Source organism: Mirounga leonina, unplaced genomic scaffold (assembly GCF_011800145.1).
Source record: "Mirounga leonina isolate KUSES-001 unplaced genomic scaffold, KU_Mleo_1.0 Mir_165, whole genome shotgun sequence".
NCBI classification, from domain to species: Eukaryota; Metazoa; Chordata; class Mammalia; order Carnivora; family Phocidae; genus Mirounga; species Mirounga leonina.
Window position 1 is genome coordinate 17,504,945 of NW_023270415.1, and position 18,092 is coordinate 17,523,036.

The 18,092-nt window shown below is 40.7% G+C and overlaps 1 long non-coding RNA gene and 4 other non-coding genes across 6 annotated transcripts in view; 3 read left to right on the plus strand and 2 right to left on the minus strand.

The window, feature by feature from the left end:
• The window catches only part of LOC118014881, a 170,072-nt gene extending 159,648 nt beyond the window's left edge, over window positions 1–10,424 (minus strand). The window contains exons 1-3 of one of the 2 annotated variants that reach the window (XR_004680406.1): window positions 8,959–10,424; window positions 8,114–8,191; window positions 42–154 (exon numbers count right to left, since the gene is read on the minus strand). This is a non-coding gene — a long non-coding RNA (uncharacterized LOC118014881). The remainder of the gene's footprint in view (window positions 1–41; window positions 155–8,113; window positions 8,192–8,958) is intronic. The other variant, XR_004680405.1, reaches the window with a different exon arrangement.
• TRNAR-ACG lies at window positions 9,180–9,252 on the minus strand. Its single transcript has one exon. It is a non-coding gene; the product is annotated as a tRNA-Arg (tRNA).
• Window positions 9,612–9,704, plus strand: TRNAY-GUA. The gene is made up of 2 exons: window positions 9,612–9,648; window positions 9,669–9,704. It is a non-coding gene; the product is annotated as a tRNA-Tyr (tRNA).
• On the plus strand, window positions 10,237–10,326 carry TRNAY-GUA. Its single transcript is given in 2 exon segments — window positions 10,237–10,273; window positions 10,291–10,326. It is a non-coding gene; the product is annotated as a tRNA-Tyr (tRNA).
• Window positions 10,425–10,459: 35 nt separating the features above from the next.
• Window positions 10,460–10,532, plus strand: TRNAA-AGC. The gene has a single exon. It is a non-coding gene; the product is annotated as a tRNA-Ala (tRNA).
• Window positions 10,533–18,092: the final 7,560 nt, after the last annotated feature.

Here is an 18,092-nt window from a genome sequence, read left to right on the forward strand (position 1 = left end):
GGTACATCCTTGTTCCCAGACCCAGGAAGAGGGGATCTTACCTGGTGAAGGTTTTATGCTTCTGAGTAAGCTGCTCTGGTACCCAAATAATCTTCACTCCTGAAATGTTGTCCAGATTCATCTCTTCTCAGAGATCTGCAATGCACTTTCTTTTCTGGTGAAAAATAATTGGGGGGAGATTTTTAGTGCAGATTTTCACTTTGGGAATGAAATTCCAACATTTCCTTAATTTTTTTTAAAAAATGATCTATTCAGGCATGTATACATTAGCTATTTACTAAACTGGCATTTTTCAGGATTATTTATTATAATTGCATAAAGCAATATTTCAAAGCTAACTAACCTAGGTTTAAGAGGAACAATGAAGGCATCAGGAACTGAAACATATAATCAATATATAGATTAACTTATTAGCATAACAGTTTTGTATAAAATGCCTTCATTTCAAAAGTTTATTGTATTTAGCATGGAATTTATTTTTTTTAAGATTTTTTATTTATTCATTTAAGAGAGCACACACTTGCAGGTGGGGGAAAGTCAGAGGGAGCGGGAGAAGCAGACTCCCCACAAGTAGGGCACGTGACATGGGGCTCAATCCCAGGACCCCCTGCCCCCCCAATCATAACCCAGGCAGAAGGCAGCTGCTTAACTGACTGAGCCACCCAGGTGCCCCTGGGATTTATTTTTTAAACTCAATATATAGCATACTCAGAAAGTAAAATTTTAGCTACCAAAACCTGAAAGATACAGGTTATTCTGAGTAAGAGGGTAAAGTTTTAATAGAAAATAAAAACGATTCACTTCCCTGATTCTCTTCTGCTTTTCTTTGTTCTCTCTTACCTCTTCTCTAGCACATCCCATCCCCCAAACTAAAGGATTTGAAAGGAGGTGGGAAGTGATCGCTTTTAGGATCACAGGAGCATTTGTATTTGAACAAGATGATTTATTCTTTCATGAATTAAAAATAAATCTGTCAAATGAACAATAATAACCAATAGTCATGGTACTTAGTACCTGACACTGCCCTAAGAGCTTTTTCCTAGCTTTATATATTTTATATTTATATATGCACTTAATACACTATCTATGGGACAAGTACTATCAGCATTATCGTTTCCCATTTCCAGACTAACAAACTAAACCACAGAAAGTTTAAGTAACTTGGCCAAGATCACCCAGCCAGTAAGGGGTAGAGCAGGCCCATCCTCAAATCCATAGTATTAATAGCTGCACTATATTGCCTCTCCATGGTGATCTTGTATTTCCAACTACATTTGTCCTTCCTGAAAACTAACCCTCTCCACCTCCCTGCTCAACTCCTTCCCAGAGTTCTCTTATTTTCAAAAGAATACTCCATTGGGGCACCTGGGTGGCTCAGTCGTTAAGCGTCTGCCTTCAGCTCAGGTCATGATCCCAGGGTCCTGGGATCGAGCCCCGCATCGAGCCCCGCATCGAGCCCCACACTGGGCTCCCTGCTCCGTGGGAAGCCTGCTCCTCCGTCTCCCCCCCACCCCACTTGTGTTCCCTCTCTTGCTGTGTCTCTCTGTCAAATAAATAAAATCTTTAAAAAAAAAAAGAATATTTATTATGTACCCCACATTGAACCCTGCATCGAGCCCCGCATCGAGCCCCACACCAGGCTCCCTGCTTCTCCCTCTCCCATCCCCTTTGCTTGTGTTCCCTCTCTTGCTGTGTCTCTCTGTTAAATAAATAAAATCTTAAAAAAAGAATACTCTATTTATTATGTACCTTTTTCTTTAACTGCCCTTTGTAGCTTAAGATTCCTCTAGGTAATCACCCTTTCTTAATCCTCAGTGCCTTCTTCAAAAGCATATCTTCAAACACTCAAAACCCCCAAATCTGAAAGAGCAAATTCCCAAATACTTCCTCTGTCTCTACTTCCTCTTCCTCTTCCCTCCTCCTCCTCCTCCTCCTCCCTCTCCCTGCAGCATTTCTTTACTTGGGAAGCCTTAGTGGCCTTGGTAGCTGTCTGCCACTTTCTCTTGTCTGACCAGTGAATAATTGCAACATTAACCAAGTGAGTGAAAAATTGGATTTTCATTTTAATTTTAAAGGTGATTGTAGAATAGTTGATATTCGTAAACAATCCTGACAAAATTCTGGTAAAGTTCCTGTCATAATTTTCCAAGATTATAGACAGTGCTAAGAAAACTTTTAATATATTTTTAAATAGCAAGCATATATAGGGCACTTACTATGTGCCAGACACTATTCTAAGTGCTTAATACACATTAATTCACTTAAGCCTTACAGCAAACCTATGAAGTTGGTACTATTATTTCTCATTTCACAGATGGGAAGATTGGAGCTGTTAATTAACCTGTAACTTTAGTAAGAAGAGAACCAGCATTTGGACTCAGGTAGCCTAGCTCTAGGGTCTATCTGCTTAATTACTATACCACCATGGCACCATAAGACATTTGAATTCTGTAATGTTAGATACAACTAGTTATTTAATATCAAAACAGTGCTTATACTCAATATACTTGAATTTGTCCCTCCCCCACTAAAGGTGAATACCATAGGTCTATAAATCCAAGTTAATAATTCTATTCCATTATTCTGATTCCATAAGATTGGGATGAGAACATTTACTATTATATATAAAAGCAAGGCATTTCAATATCACTCATACAATAGGATGTATAATCTTTTCATGACTTTAATTATCTATTCATAATAAAATTGAAATTATAGTCAATTTTTCTCCATTGTACAAAATAAGGTACAAATTGTGAAGTTTCTATTAGTAAAAACATACCATTATTTATGTCAGATATCTAAATTAGCAAACCTTTATTTCTTCATAGGAAATATAACTTGGCAAACAAATTTTTCCTAAAGGAACTGGAACTGGAACTTGGTCTCCCACCATTTAAAATAAATGTGTGTGTGTGTTTTGCAGCAATTTATTTTGTTTCTGGTAGTCTATGTCAATTTGCCATTGTGAAAAGCACAGTACCCTCCACACTCTGGATACACCTGTGCTTTATCTTTTCCTTTGGCATTCACCATTGTTGAGCCTACTATATATCATTTATTGTCAACTTATTGTCTGTCTGTCCTTCAAAATGTGTATTCCATCAGAGTAGAAATTTGTGGCTGTTTTGCTTACTGCTGCATCCCCAGCACCAGAACACACGTACCTGGCACATAGTAGAAACTGAGTAAATGTTTAGTAAAGGAATAAATATGAATCTATGAAGCAAATCTCCCTGCAACATCTTTTCCCAGCCTGGCCCCCCCCAAATCATACCTCTGGGAGAGACACTGTATGAACAATATGACAGTCCTACTTTTCTTGAGTGTGAAAGACTGCAGATAACTTGAAGTCTTATGGAGCCCTGGGAATTGGATGGGTCAGTCCTGCAATCTGCCTGTAGTACAAATTGTTCCCATTAACCTCCTTAATGGAGGTAGGGGCCTGAGGGCTAGTCTCATTAAGATCACATAGTTATTCATCATGTAATTCAAGATTTAGTTTGGCCTGATAATACTATTAATCCTCATTATTCATAGATTCCATATTTTGCAAATTTCCCTACTTGCTAAAATTTATTTCATGGTCATTCATAATAATATATCTTAAATAAGATATCTAAACAGTAACACATAAAACACATGCTGATCACTTAAGAAAAATGTTGTGAACAGAGGCCCACAGGAACTTAACCTTGTATTTCCCCTGGGAGCAATGGTTCAGTATTCACTAAACCACTGTTTGTGGTGACTGTATAGAACCTAACTACCGCAAATAACACAAATCCACTGTATCTCCCCTGGAGTTCTCCAGAATGGTTCCCTTTCTGACTTTGGAAATGTTATCTCTGTGGTTTCTCACAACAAGCAAGTGTTCTCATTTCAATCTTGTGGAAGCCTTCTTGGAGATAGTACACATTTACAGAAGGCCATGGATGAGCACTAAGTAAACCTGAGTTCAGCCCTGCTCCCCCAATCTGGAGAATCATCCTGAAGAAATTATTTAACATTTCTTGGTAGAGCTTCCTGATCTGTGGAATGGTTTCCTCAACTGAAAGGAAGAACTTGAAAGTTCTTTCATGTGCATATGTGTAAGGTATTTTTCAAGTTGAACAATGTTTTTTCCTTCAGATCTCAGGGTATCGTAAATAACTTTTGTGGAGCACCACTGTTAGTTAACAAGTCTTAGGGATTTGATCTTTGTGTTCTAGAGGTAAGAAGAGAGTTCCCTTTAATAAATGGAACACTGCTACTCCCAGAATGTCCTGGTCATTGTCTAACCTTGCCTAACATCAGAAACTGCCTTTCAACCTCCTTCCTCCTAGGAAGAAGTCCAGCAGTCCAGTCTAACTCAAGTGTCCAGTTGAGGACAGGGAGACCAAGTAGCGCTAAGGAGAATCCTAGCTGGTGACTTAGGAGATCTGATTTCTCATCTGCCATTACTCAACTCTGTGCCTGAAGGTAAGTCATTTCATATCTTTGGTCATCAGTTCCTTCACTTCTAAGCAATTTTTATTAGATGACAATTATGAAACTGTCTGCCTACACATATATAAAATAACTTGCATATAGTTAAACAAAAATGTAAACAATACCAAAGAATGCAAAAAAGAAAGCAAATTTCTTTTTCCTCACCAATTCTGTCTTAGTTTCCTAGGTTTGCCTCAAAAAAATACCATAGACTGGGTGGCTTAAACAACAGAAATGTATTTTCTCACAGTTGTGGAGGCTAGAAGTCCAAGATCAAAGTTTCAGCAGGTTTGGTTTCTTCTGAGGCCTCTCTCCTTGGCTTGCAGATGGCCACCTTCTTGCTGTGTGTTCACATGGTTGTCTCTATGCATGCACATGTCTGATGTTTCTCCTGTGTCCTAGTCTCTTAAAAACACTAGTCACATTGGATAAGGGCCCACCCTAATGACCTCATTTAAATCTAATTACCATTTTAAAGGTCCCTATCTCCAAATATAGTCACATTCTGAGGTACTGGGGGTTAGGGCTTTAGTACTAGAATTTGGAGAGGGGTAGGGGAAAATTAGTCCATAATATATGCCATCAATCTCTCAAAATTGTACCATATTTTAGTTGCTTTATATTTGGACCATGAATTCTTTATAAAGCTCTTTGTAATTTTTTTTTCAAAATTTTCTAATTATCTTTGGCTTGCAAAAATGACATGTTTTACAGTATCTCTAAAGTCTTCCTGGTCCTTAATGACATTACTATTGTGAAAGAATCCACTTTCTTCTTGAGAGATCATCTTCACAGAGCCCTCTGACCCTTTTTGTTTTTTCCTAATTTGTCTTGATTGCTTTCTTGGCCTGCTGCATCACTGCCAACCTGGGATTTAAGTTCCTTGGTCAGTTCGCTTTTTTCTTAAATCCTATGTTCTCCTCTTTCTTGTATCCTTTCTCCCCCCCACCCCTCTTTGTTGTGGTGGTGGTGGTGCTGAAGTACATCTGTGGCAGACAGAGATTTGCTGCTAGATTGCCAGATTGCCTTTCAAGAAGGAACTGCCCAGCTTCAAGGAGGATGGTTAACTGAGAGCCTCCAGGTGTTAACTCCTCTAGGGTCCACCTCAGCTTTCCAGAGGAGGTTTTCAGCCTTTGGCCAATGACTGAGCAAAGTGATTGTATGAAAACCTTGTCATTCCTATCCAACTCAGGAGTCCTCTAAAGAGAAATCTTTGCTCTGCAGGTACCAAGGCAGAGACTATCAGGTCTGCATTGCTGCGTCCTAATACTACATAATACTGTGTCCTCCCCTTTTGCATTCACAGGACGTTACTCCCCATTATAATTCTGTACTCTGGTTTTGTGTCAGCTTTTGCTTCCTAGAGAACATCATCAGTATAACATCTTCAAGTAATGTTTATTTTTTGTTTCAGAAAAGAATTTAAAAGATTTAAATTTCAAAAGATTTAAATTTTATGACACTCACAAGTGTGTCCTATTTGTTCTCATAGGTGATTGCTACTTTGATTGATTATACAATTCTGGGTTCAAAATTATTTCCCCACAGAACTTCAAAGGTCTTGCTCTACTGTGTTCTAGCATTCAGTATTGCTGAGAAGTCTGATTATAATCGGATTCTCTTTCCTTTGTAGTTAGCCTGTTTTTTGCTTGTTATCCCCATCTCTGAAAGCCTTTAGGATTTCATCTTTATCCTCAGTGCTTTTACATTTCACTAGGCTGTCCAGGCATGGTTTTTCTCATTCATTATATTTGGATGGCACTTTTGATCTGATGACTAATGTCTTTCTTCCACTCTTTCCCATGCATTTTCTGTTATTTCTCTTTCTGGAACTCTAAAGCCTTGTGTCTTCTGGGCCTATCCCCCATGCTTTTAGATTTTCTGCTCTCTATATTTTTGTTTCCTGGGAGGTATTTTCCATTCTATCTTTTATATCTCCAAAATTGATCTTTAGCCATGACCAATATGTTATTTTTCACTTTGGCAAACTTTTAGTTTTCAAGAACTCAACTATTTTCTCATTGCTCCTTTTTAAATATCAATTCAAAAAACAGTTCTGTACTCTTCCTTGCATTATCTGTTTCCTCTTGAATCAGTTGCTGTGTGTTTATCTTGGACTTTCTTTTTTAAGTTGTTTCCTCTCAAATGTCTGGTAGACATTTGTTCATATTCATGAATAAAGGACTACACTGATTTGTGTCTGTAAAATGGCTGGTCCTGTGGACATGCAGGCTTTTACATTAATGGTGCACGGGAGGAAATAGCCATGCTGCCCTCCAATCCCCCAAACTACTAACTCAAGGAGAGTTGCTATCTGAGAGTGGGGTGAGGTAGCCTTTCTTTCTCTCCATGTCTATTATTATTAGGCTCTACTATGCCTATCTCCCCAGCCCTGTATTCACCACCTGGGCTCTCCCTAGGCTAATCTACTCTGCTTAAGCAGTTCTCCAGGCAGCTCCACCTGGGACAAATGCAGCAGCAGCTGCAAAATGTTGTGGGCCTTTGACCTTTGTGCTGTTGCCTCTGTGCCTGGAGCCTCTTGCGAGCTCCATGGGGAGAGTAGTTTTGTCTGCTAGCTTCTAGAATGTGCACTCTGAGCTGTGTTTTTCTCCATTCCGGGTTATGGGTCTACATAACCTCATTTGTATTCCACATCCCAGAAATTGTTTAAAATTTCAGGTTTGCTCATTGCAACTACTTTTGTCTCTCATGCTGCATACACTTTTTTTCTTTTTGTCTTTATTAGCTCTTCACTGGAATCCCAGGAAGGAGGGCAATCATACGTGCCCACCTATATGGCTATAGGTGAGCCCGCCCTGATGGCTGCACGTAATCCTGACCCCTGGACACAGTTCGGGGACCAAGGGTGAGCATCTAACTGAGGCCAGACAAAGAAGAGTTTTTCAGTCAGGATTGAGAAAGAGAAGAGAGTCTCTGGTTGATAGACATCTTAGTCTATTTAGGCTGCTGTAACAACATACCACAGACTGGGTAGCTTATAAACAATAGATATTTTGTTTCTCACAGTTTTGGAGGCTGGAAATCCAAGACCAGGGTGCCAGCATGATCAGGTTCTGGTGAAGACCCTCTTCCAAGGTTGCAGACTGCTGAACTTCTTTCTCACTGTGCCCACACACAGTGGAGGGGAGGAGGGATTTCTCCTAATTACCTAATTCTCCTAATTACCCTTCACAGGCCCCATCTCCTAATACTATCACCTTGGGCATTAGATTTTCAACATGAATTTGGGTGTGTGGCAGGGAGAGATACAGACATTTGATCTACAGCAATAGGTTGTGAGGGGGAAACCATGTTGCCAACTGTGAGCACTAGAGAAATATAGTGAGGCACAGAGAGGCACTGAGAGAAAAACCTTAAGGAAGCCCAGTTTCATTTCCTTCTTGGTTTCCCTGGGACACCCCTGTACCTTACAATAAATGTCTCTGATTTACATTAGCTCTGTGTGAATTTCTGTCACAGTAAGAGAGCCAGAAATCACACACCATCTTGGCCCTCTTGGAGGGTGTTACTCTGGCTGGCTGCTGCGGAAAAAGCGCAAGAAGGGGTTAGACCAGGAAGCCAGTTTCTCCCACAGTGCAATGATGGCCATGACCTTGACCTCAGCAAATAATAAACCCCTTACCTGTAAAATGAGGAGAAGGTAGGAATAAGATGAAGGCTCTTTCCTTGCGGCCTAATTTTCAAGGTTCTGTCAACAAACCTGGGGGAAAGGGTGCAACATATGTCCCCAACTTCCCACAGAGGTAATTTTTTTTAACTCTCAGAAAGAAACACTATGTAATTTTAAACATATATCAGCTTGTTACGTTCAAAAATGGCAAAATGTTCACTAGGAAACAAAAATAAAACCCACCATCATTTTGTTCAAATGGTCTGTACTTGTGTCCCCTGACCCCCCAATTTTTAGCTTCCTTTAACCGTTTGCATGGCCTTAAGGAAGCTGCTTTCCCACTTTCCCCTAACTCCACATTTTCTCTTCCCTAATTTATCTCTTCCCCAATTTCACATTAAAGCTTTTACTTTGGGGAATTGCTGTCTTACCTGGGGAGAGTTAAGAGATAATTCTAAACTACTCCCCACAAATAAGACCGATAACTTCAAAATAAAACTCAATTCGTTCAAACCCACATTACATCCTGTTGGTTCAAAGACCCTTGAGGGCAGAACCCAAGTCACTAGGCGGTTTTTACGCTGTGCTTACAACCGAGGAGGGGCTCAGGACCCTTGTTAAGATGCAATGTAAATAGGAACCGGATCAAAAAGACAGTGTTTAACTTTCTTTCCTCTGCAATGTCGGGGGTGTGCGTGGGCACTTCCTCTAGTGACTCAGTGACTGAAGTCTTCAGCTGTCTTAGAAGACCCGAAGAAGGAAGCTGAAGCAGAAGCAGAAGCAGCCTTGGGGTTTCAACCAGCTTCGTCACGGGGCCTGCAGGCTCCCCTTCCCGGCTCCCTCACCTGGCTTCCTACCTGGAGTCCCTGAGCGGCTCACCCCCAGCTTTCCTCAGCGCGGCCCCCGCGGGGGCGGCAGCGTCTCGTTAGCGCTCGGGAGTTCGACGGGGTGGTTCTGGAAACGACGCGCAACAGCTTTCTGAGTTCAAAGTGCGGTAAAATATTCTTAGCGTTTGTGATTTGAAGAACCCTAAAGAAGTAATAATCTTTGGTTTTTAAAATCTATTGTGACAAAAACTCGAGCCAGGCAGGAGTCGAACCTACAATCTTCTGATCCGTAGTCAGACGCGTTATCCATTGCGCCACTGGCCCTCCACATACGGAGAAACTGAGGGGAGGTACAGATTACAGAGTGGTAAGGCCACACTCGACAGCCATCCCCAATGTGGGGTAGTAAAGGAAAAGTAAAGGAACGTGGCCTCGAATTCCCTGAGTCTCAGCACCACCAGCCCCGGACACAAGAGAAGGGGGCCCCTTTCCCCGGTGCGTCCGGATCCCACGAGGGGACGCTGGGTTGTCTTTCTGCGCACGCGTGAAACAATACACAGTCATTTACTCCCTTCCCCTCCCCGTTCCCCAGTTACGCATGCTCTATTCGACTTCTAACCCGCGGCTGTGCTTGCTCGGGTTTCTGAGTTTGAATTTCAAGGGGCACGAGCGATCTACCCGTCCCTTCGATAGCTCAGCTGGTAGAGCGGAGGACTGTAGCTGACTTCCTGGCAAGAGACATCCTTAGGTCGCTGGTTCGATTCCGGCTCGAAGGAGACAGTGTTTTGGTTTTTTTTCTTTTTTAATACCAACTTTGTATGATTTACGGCCCGTTCCACGGGCCCCTTCCCTAATACACATAATATTCCAACGAGCAATTGAGCAATTGGAAGTGCTTGCAGTTTCGCCCTAGTTTTGGCCTACGGCAGTATCGCCCGTGTGAAATCTTTTGTGAATCCCCGCAACGTGCGGTCCTAGTAACAAACGCCGAAGTGAGTCTGCGCTCGGCGGGGCGGCTGCCGGGTCACGGCCTTCTGCTTGTCTCCAAATCGTCTTCGGCGTTTCGCGAGTCCCCTGAGCACACAGAGAAAAGTCCCGAGCCAGCCGCCTGCCCTTTTCCTCAGACCTCCGTGGCTGGTGGGCAACGCGGGCGCTCGTTCCAGCTGCCGTGAGGAGACGCGGGTTTCGCTGGAAGGAGATAGCTCATGGTCAACAAACCTGGGAGTCACTAGAGAAACGCGGTACAAAGCACACAAAGCTTAGACAGTAAAAATTATGAAGGAAAGCTGAGAGCCTGCCACACCACTCCCTTCGATAGCTCAGCTGGTAGAGCGGAGGACTGTAGGCGCTGCGCCCGTGGCCATCCTTAGGTCGCTGGTTCGATTCCGGCTCGAAGGAGAGGAGTGGATGTTTTTGTCACTTTGGCCTAAACTGTAAGGCAAGATCAAGAACATCATAAAAAAAATAGTTTCCGTTTCTAAATGTTCTGACCTCTCTCTAGAGGAAGAGATAACGGCTCGTGCCCAGCGGTGGGGGATTAGCTCAAATGGTAGAGCGCTCGCTTAGCATGCGAGAGGTAGCGGGATCGATGCCCGCATCCTCCAGCTTTTTTCCTCTTCCCTTGTGGTAGCTTTTCTTTCGATTCTCATTCAACTCGAGGTAGAACCTGAAATCTGCCATCGGGCAAGCGAGAGAGGGGACGAGCTTGAGCTTGAGGTTACCCCTCCCTAAAACTTCCCAGACAAGGGATAATGGGTGCTGACAGAGTTTATTCTCACAACTTAAAAATCTTAGACCCATTGACGTTGGGAAGTTCACGAAATTGGTTCTTTCTCTGTCCAAAAATGGCTACGGATTACAGTTGTATCTGCACTCTCTTTGTGATTCGTGATTGATAGCTGCACTTCCAGAGACCCATCGATACTAAACTGCCCATATTTAGGGGGAACGGACAGAAAAACAAAACAACACAAAAAAACACAGAACTTGGAAAGGGACGCTGGCTACCTTAAACTTATGTTGAGCCGAGGAAGCGAGAACTATTCCGCTTCATGTCATCTGAGTTCAGTGGGGTGCCCAGCTGTGGGCAGATCTACTGGGATAGGATAAAGCAAGGGGTACAGGAAGAGCGGCGAGGAAGTGGACAGGGGCCTTAAACCCAGAGGCTTGCTCCTGAAGGAGGTTGTTCTAATGCCATTTTCCTCCTGGGAAGTAACTGTGGAGAACTGGGACCAGCACTCGAAAGGAATTAAATGGAAAAAAAAAAAAAAAAAAGATCTGTTTATTGAGCATAGTCTATTTTGTTAAAGACAAGACAAAAACAAAACAAATACACTGTCACTGAAAGATTCAGAAATTGAGCAGAACACACACAAAGGCTTTTCTGGTAATAAATTCTTCCTACCCTAATTTACTAGAATATAGCCATTAAAAAGCTGTTGAAACCACACTGCAGTTCTCAACACGAAACATACATTTTCAAAGACAAAGACAAAGGCAGCAATATTACTTTTTTTGATGATTACAATTAATAAATGACAATTCTTTTATCTCCTGTTCCTTTTAGTGTTCTAGGCAACCTGCACATTTTTTTGTTACCAGTGTGTACAACCCGCTGCATTTTATTGGTATATCTTTCCTTTTCTAGGGCAGTCTCCATTTTTATCTCATTTTACTCTTTTCAATAAAGTCTTTAAATTGAGTGTATAGTGGGGCACCTGGGTGGCTCAGATGGTTAAGCGTCTGCCTTCGGCTCAGGTCATGGTCCCGGAGTCCTGGGATCGAGTCCCACATCGAGTCCCACATCGAGTCCCACATTGGGCTCCCGGCTCAGCAGGGAGCCTGCTTCTCCCTCTGACCCTCTCCCCTCTCATGCTGTTTCTCTCTTGCTTGCTCTCTAAAAAAATAAAATCTTTAAAAAAAAAAAAATTGAGTGTATAGTGATTCATTTAAAACATATCATTATTTTCATGAAAACAAATTTACAAAGTAGGAAAAGGAATCCTTTTATCAAATGATATGGCCCAGTTTCCAGTTGAGATTATGAATGCTCTAACTGGCTGACTGGAGGAGCTAGCAGTAAAATTATAAATGGCTATAAGAGCAAGAAATGTATAATAAGTGGAAGGAATGCTCCCAAAATTCTGGGGGAGAGCACATGGTCAGGGCATGGGAGTTGGGCAAGAACTAAAACAACATCTCAGGGTTAGCAACTCAGGTGTGGAATGGAATTCATATCAAAAGTCTAAAGGTACAAGCTGAGAGGCACTGTTGCACGGTAGTCAGTCATGTGGGCTGTGAAATCCAATGGCCTTTCTTGGCTTTCACATTGCCTAGCTGGGTGATACTGGGCAAGTTGCTTGACATCTTGGTGCTTCAGTTTCCTTGTTTGTTAAATAGGAGTGATAAAATGGTACCTACTTTTAATTGAGATGTAACATGTAAAGCCCTTATTACAGTGCCTGGTACATAGTAAACACACTATAAACATTAACTGTTACCAGTGTATGTGATCAGTACCATAAAGGGAAGGCCTGGGGGGAATATTCTGAGGGTTTGCATGTGTGTTTATACAAGTATATATGGAAGTGCAGGAAAGAGATGCTTGGATCTACTGTGGAGGGAAAGTAGAACAATCCTAAAAATACAAAATGATAGTTAAATAAATTATGGTATGACCATTTAAGGGAGTATATATAACCTTTGAAATTATACTTATTAAGAACTATTGACATGGGAAATGTTCATCTAATGCTAATTTAATAAATTGGGTACAGGCCAATATAAACAATAACAATATAAACAAACATTATCTGTAGAAAAGACTGAAGAATACATTAAAATATTAATAGTGATCTTTAGATAGTAACATTACTGTGATTTTTTCTTCTTTAAAACTCTAAAATATTTTCTAATTTCTGTCGTAAACATTTATAAGTTTTAACTGAAAATATAAGATGCATTTTTTAAAAATAACAGCTAACACACCTCCTATAAGCCAACCACAGTTCTAGTTACTTTACATGTATTAACTCACATTTTTTTCTCAAAAAGAAAACACCAGGCCCAGATGGCTTCTGTGGCGAATTCTACCAAATAATTAAGGAAGAAATAATACCAAGTATAGGCAGACTTTCAGAAAATTGAAGAAGGGGAAAGCTGTCCAACTTGATCTATAAAGCCAACATTATCCTGATCCCAAAGCCACACAAAGACATTATGAAAAAAGAAAACTACAGGCCAGTATCCTTCATGAAAATAGATGCAAAAAATTTAAACAAAATTTTAGCCAATTAAATCCAACAATTCATAAAAAGGAAAATACATCATGACCAAATGGAATTTATTCCAAGAATACAAGACTGGTTCAACATTCAAAAATCAACATAACTCATCATAGTAAACAGGCTAAAGAAGAGTAATGACATGATCATTTTAGTAGATACAGAAAAAGCATTTGACAAAATTCAACATCATTCCTGATTTTGAAAACTATCAGCAAACTTGGAAGGGAAGAGAACTTCTTCAACCTGATAAAGGGCTTTTCATGAAAAACACATATTTAATATTATACTTAATAGTATGAAGCTTTTCTCCCAAGATCAGGAACAAAGCAAGGATGTCCATTCTGAAGTTTTTAGCCAGGACAGTAAGGCAAGAAAAATGAAGTAAAAGACCTCCTGATTGGAAAGGAGGAAGTAAAATTATATTCACAGATATCTCATTTTTTAAAATATTGATTACATGTTGAAATAATAGTTTATATTTTGGGGGGTTAAATGAAATACATTAATAACATCAATATCATTTGTTTCGGTTTTTTAATGTGGCTACTAGAAATTTAAAATTATATATATGTCTCATATTTGTCAACCACATCTTATTTCAATTGGACAGTTAGGTCAAAGAGGTAGGTAGGAGCCAGATCATGTCAGGCCTTAGAGACCACAGTGAGGATTAATGTTTTTATCCCACGGGTAATTGGACCATTAGTGGGATTTAAATAGGGAGTGACATATGAGAAACAGATTGCAGAAAGCAAGAGTGAATTCAGAAAAATCAATCAGAAGGCTGAGGTGGAGGGATGGTGAGGCGGGTTGTGGGTGTTGAGGGTGGAGTCAAGAAGGGCTTGGAGTTCAGACACAACCATTGGGAAGGCCTTAGGCTAAAGCATTTGCTACTTGTTGGGACTGTCACTATTCATTTCTGGCATGTGAATTATGCTAGGAAATGTTCAGAGAAAAGTAAAATATGTTAATTTCTAACATATCCTCAGAGATATTTATGATGAATTAAAATGTACAAACAACAGATTTGGAGGAGTAATTATCAAGAAGAAAAGCTTACAGCCAGAAGTTTGTAAGCTATCTAATGAAAGAAATGCCTTAGTGTTAGATTTGGAAAGTACTTTTCAAGTTAATTCATTTCTCTTTGATTTTAGATTTTGTAAAATGTTTCTTTTCATTAAAAAAATTTTAAATCACATACACAAGCTGCCTGTTGCCAGATAGACAGCTAAATTAAAGAGACTGACAATGTAGGCAGAAAAAAAAAGTTAAGTATTGTATAGATATCATGAATTGAGTTCTTGGTGTAAAAAGATTGCAAGAATCCTTCTACTGGAAAGAGTTCTGGGTTATATTTTTTTCAAGTAACTTGTAAAGTTGGTTAGAAAAATGCTTTTCTAAATCACACCCTGAGCCCCAGGATACCAAAAGAAATAACATACTGTGCATATGTCTCCTGTGGTCAGATGGGTTATATATAGCAGGACTGATCAACAGAGCCTAACTCTTGGAACACCAGCTCATCTAAGTCCTGAATGAAGTGCTGCTTTCTCCCCAGTGGTCATATATTAGTGTTCTCACTAATGGAGGGAGGGAGGGAGAGAGAGAAAGATGGATGGATGGATGGATGGATGGATGGATGGATGGATGGATGGATGGGTGGATGAATGGATATTGCAGGAAAGAATTAATAACCTCACTGTCTTAGTTTAAGAGGATCTGATCAGCACAGTATTAAGCACTGGTCTTTGTTTGGCATGGAATTAAAGTGATTTTTCAAGAGATGTAACTGGGGCTGGAGTTGACCTGCAAGTCCTGGTTCACTCATGCCCTAGTGTTCCAGGCTAACTAAACTTCCTTCTTAAACAGTCCCTAATTCTCTGCCTCCACATCTACAGCATCTGCCGTTCTTTCCCTGTTTTAATGACTTAGTCATCCACCAACTTTCTCACTTCCAGTGGGTACAAAAAGGAAGAATTCTCCTTCCTCTCTACCTTAGATGTTGAGCCAGAAGCAAGATCAGCATTCTAGTGCCTTTTGTTTTCTCTTGCTTCCAGCAGGACTGCATTCTCTCTGCCTCACTGCTTTGCTTCAAACTGTATCAATTTTTTACTTCTTTTTAGCTCCACCTTCCATTTGACCATAATTCCGCTACTCTATCTGATGAATGACTAGCTTCTTGAGCTAAGCGTTGATTATTTCAAGTACCTGTATTTGCAATTACCTATGCTAAAGAGACAAAGAGAACATGGGTAAATGAAATGCTAAGAACATTCTGGAATCCTCAGGAAAGTTAGCACTCCTGACACTGATTCCCTGGGACTCTTCTAATGCCTCTACTCCCAGAATGGTCTCTCTTGTTTTGCAAGTTAGGACGAAGAGCTGATGCTCTTGTAACTATTCTGGGGTTAGAAGTTCACATCACTCTGACCAGGAAGTATAAAATCCACTACAAGAAGGGGACCCTGTTCCGTCTGGAGAATCTTTTAAATACACTCCAATTTTCTTCCAAGATTTTTTTATATCACATATTCTAGAGCTGGTTGTCTGGTATGGTAACCACTAGCCATGTATGGCTGTTATTACATAAAATTTAACACTCAGATCCCAAGTTGCATTATACACATTTCAAGTACTCAATAGCCACCTGAGGCTAGAAGTTACATAGTACAGATAGAGAACATTTACATCATTGCTGAAAATTCTAAGTGTGCTGTAGAGCATGGATGTTGTACAGCTTAGTGGGTGAGGTCATGGGCTCTGTAGTCAAAAGATGTGTCTCTGAATCTGCTTCACAACTAGCAGCCAAATGACAAGGCAACTACTTTGCTGAGCTACACAGTTGGCTCAATGGAAATTATAATACCTATTAAAGAGAGTTATTATAAGAAGTGATTAGTACTCTGCACATATTTTTTATGTTTGTTGTGGCAGTACACAGTTGACCCTTGAACAACCTGGAGGTAAGAGTGCTGACCCCCTGTGCAGTTGAAAATCTTCATATAATTTTTGACTCCCCCCAAATTTAACTAGTAATATCCTACTGTTGACCAGAAGCCTTGCTGATAAAATAAACAGTCAATTAACATATATTTTTATGTTATATGTATTATATACTATATTCTTAGGATAAAGTAAATGAGAGAAAAGAAAATGTTGTTAAGAAGATTATAAGGAAGAGAAAGTACACTTACAGTACTGTATTGTAAAAAAATCCATATATAAGTTATTGTTCAAGGGTCAACCATAGTACTAAAAGTAACAGATTTTAGAACCCTCTTTTCTTCCTTCCCAAGATGAACACATACCAAAATTCACATTTCATTTCACTCCTGTGCTCTGTCTCCTGAAGTCTGGGTCCATTTGGCCCAGTAGCTAGAGGTCGAAAGAGGTCAAAAGTCTTCTCTTTCTGTTATCATGCCTTAATACTGAGTCTGCTCGGGTGCCTGGGTGGCTCAGTTGGTTAAGCGACTGCCTTTGGCTCATGTCATGATCCTGGAGTCCCGGGAACGAGTCCCATATCGGGCTCCTTGCTCAGCAGGGGGTCTGCTTCTCCCTCTGACCCTCCCCCCTCTCATGTGCTCTCTCTCTCAAATAAATAAATAAAATCTTTAAAAAAAAAATACTGAGTCTGCTGTTAGGCATGTAGTCAGGTTCTTACAGATCCATCTTGCTTCCTCTGACTTATCTGGGGGTTTGGGAAATTGCTGGTCCTCCAGGAGGTGAGAGCAGTGGTGGTTTTGCTTCAGCTTCTCAACTGTATAAACATAACCCTGCCCTAGTTTGGTAGGACTTGGGAATGAGGGGCAACTGGGGCTTCCAACAAATCAACTCCCTGTGTGTAATTGCCCCAGTTGGTTTCAACCCCCATCCTAGTTGTGGTGAGTGGGGGTTTGGGAAGGGAAGATGGTTATCCATCACTCCTCTACAACCTAGGACTCTTTCAGGAGACTAATCTGGTTTTCATGACTCTGTGGAGGCACAGATCAACTCCAAATCCCAGAGCCTTGAAGTTGACTTCAAATCTGATTCAGTTTCAGAATTTTCCCTATCTTTCAGACTCTCTGAATGATTTGGGAGCAGACTAAAATTTTCTGGTTCTTCCCTAGAGCAGAGTGCTACTCCCATGTCCTACTCTCAATTCACATGCCTACTTCATGGACTGTGAGAGTGGGGAGGAGCAAAGAATGGAGAAAAGAGGATAAAGAGGAGAAAGTGATAATTACCTATCAACTTGACTCTTAAGCCTGTGAGATTCTTGCTAGTTTGCTGGTTCGTCTCCTAGAGGCAGTTCTAAGAAAAAGTACAAGACAGGAAACAGAAAAACAGAGGAAAGGCTAGAGATCAACTTTACATCAAATAATTGAATTGGAGATTCTCAATGTCAAAATTAATATTGTTTCAAAGGTTTTTTTCCCCTACAAATACTGTTAAGCTAGGTTATGGACACCACTCACTTACAGATAAAAGAACTGAAATTCAGCCAGGTGAGGTCAGTTTCCCAAGACCACAAAGCGAGGTAGACATGGAAGCTGGATTAAGAGGATTGTCTCCTAAATAATCCTAAAAATTGTATGGAACCAGAAAAGACCCCAAAGAGCCAAAGGAATGTTGAAAAAGAAAGGCAAAGCTGGTGGCATCACAATTCCAGACTTCAAGCTCTATTACAAAGCTGTAACCATCAAGACAGTATGGTACTGGCACAAAAACAGACACTTAGATCTATGGAACAGAATAGAGAGCCCAGAAATGGACCCTCAACTCTATGGTCAACTAATCTTCGACAAAGCAGGAAAGAATGTCCAATGGAAAAAAGACCGTCTCTTCAACAAATGGTGTTGGGGAAACTTGTAGCCACATGCAGAAGAATGAAACTGG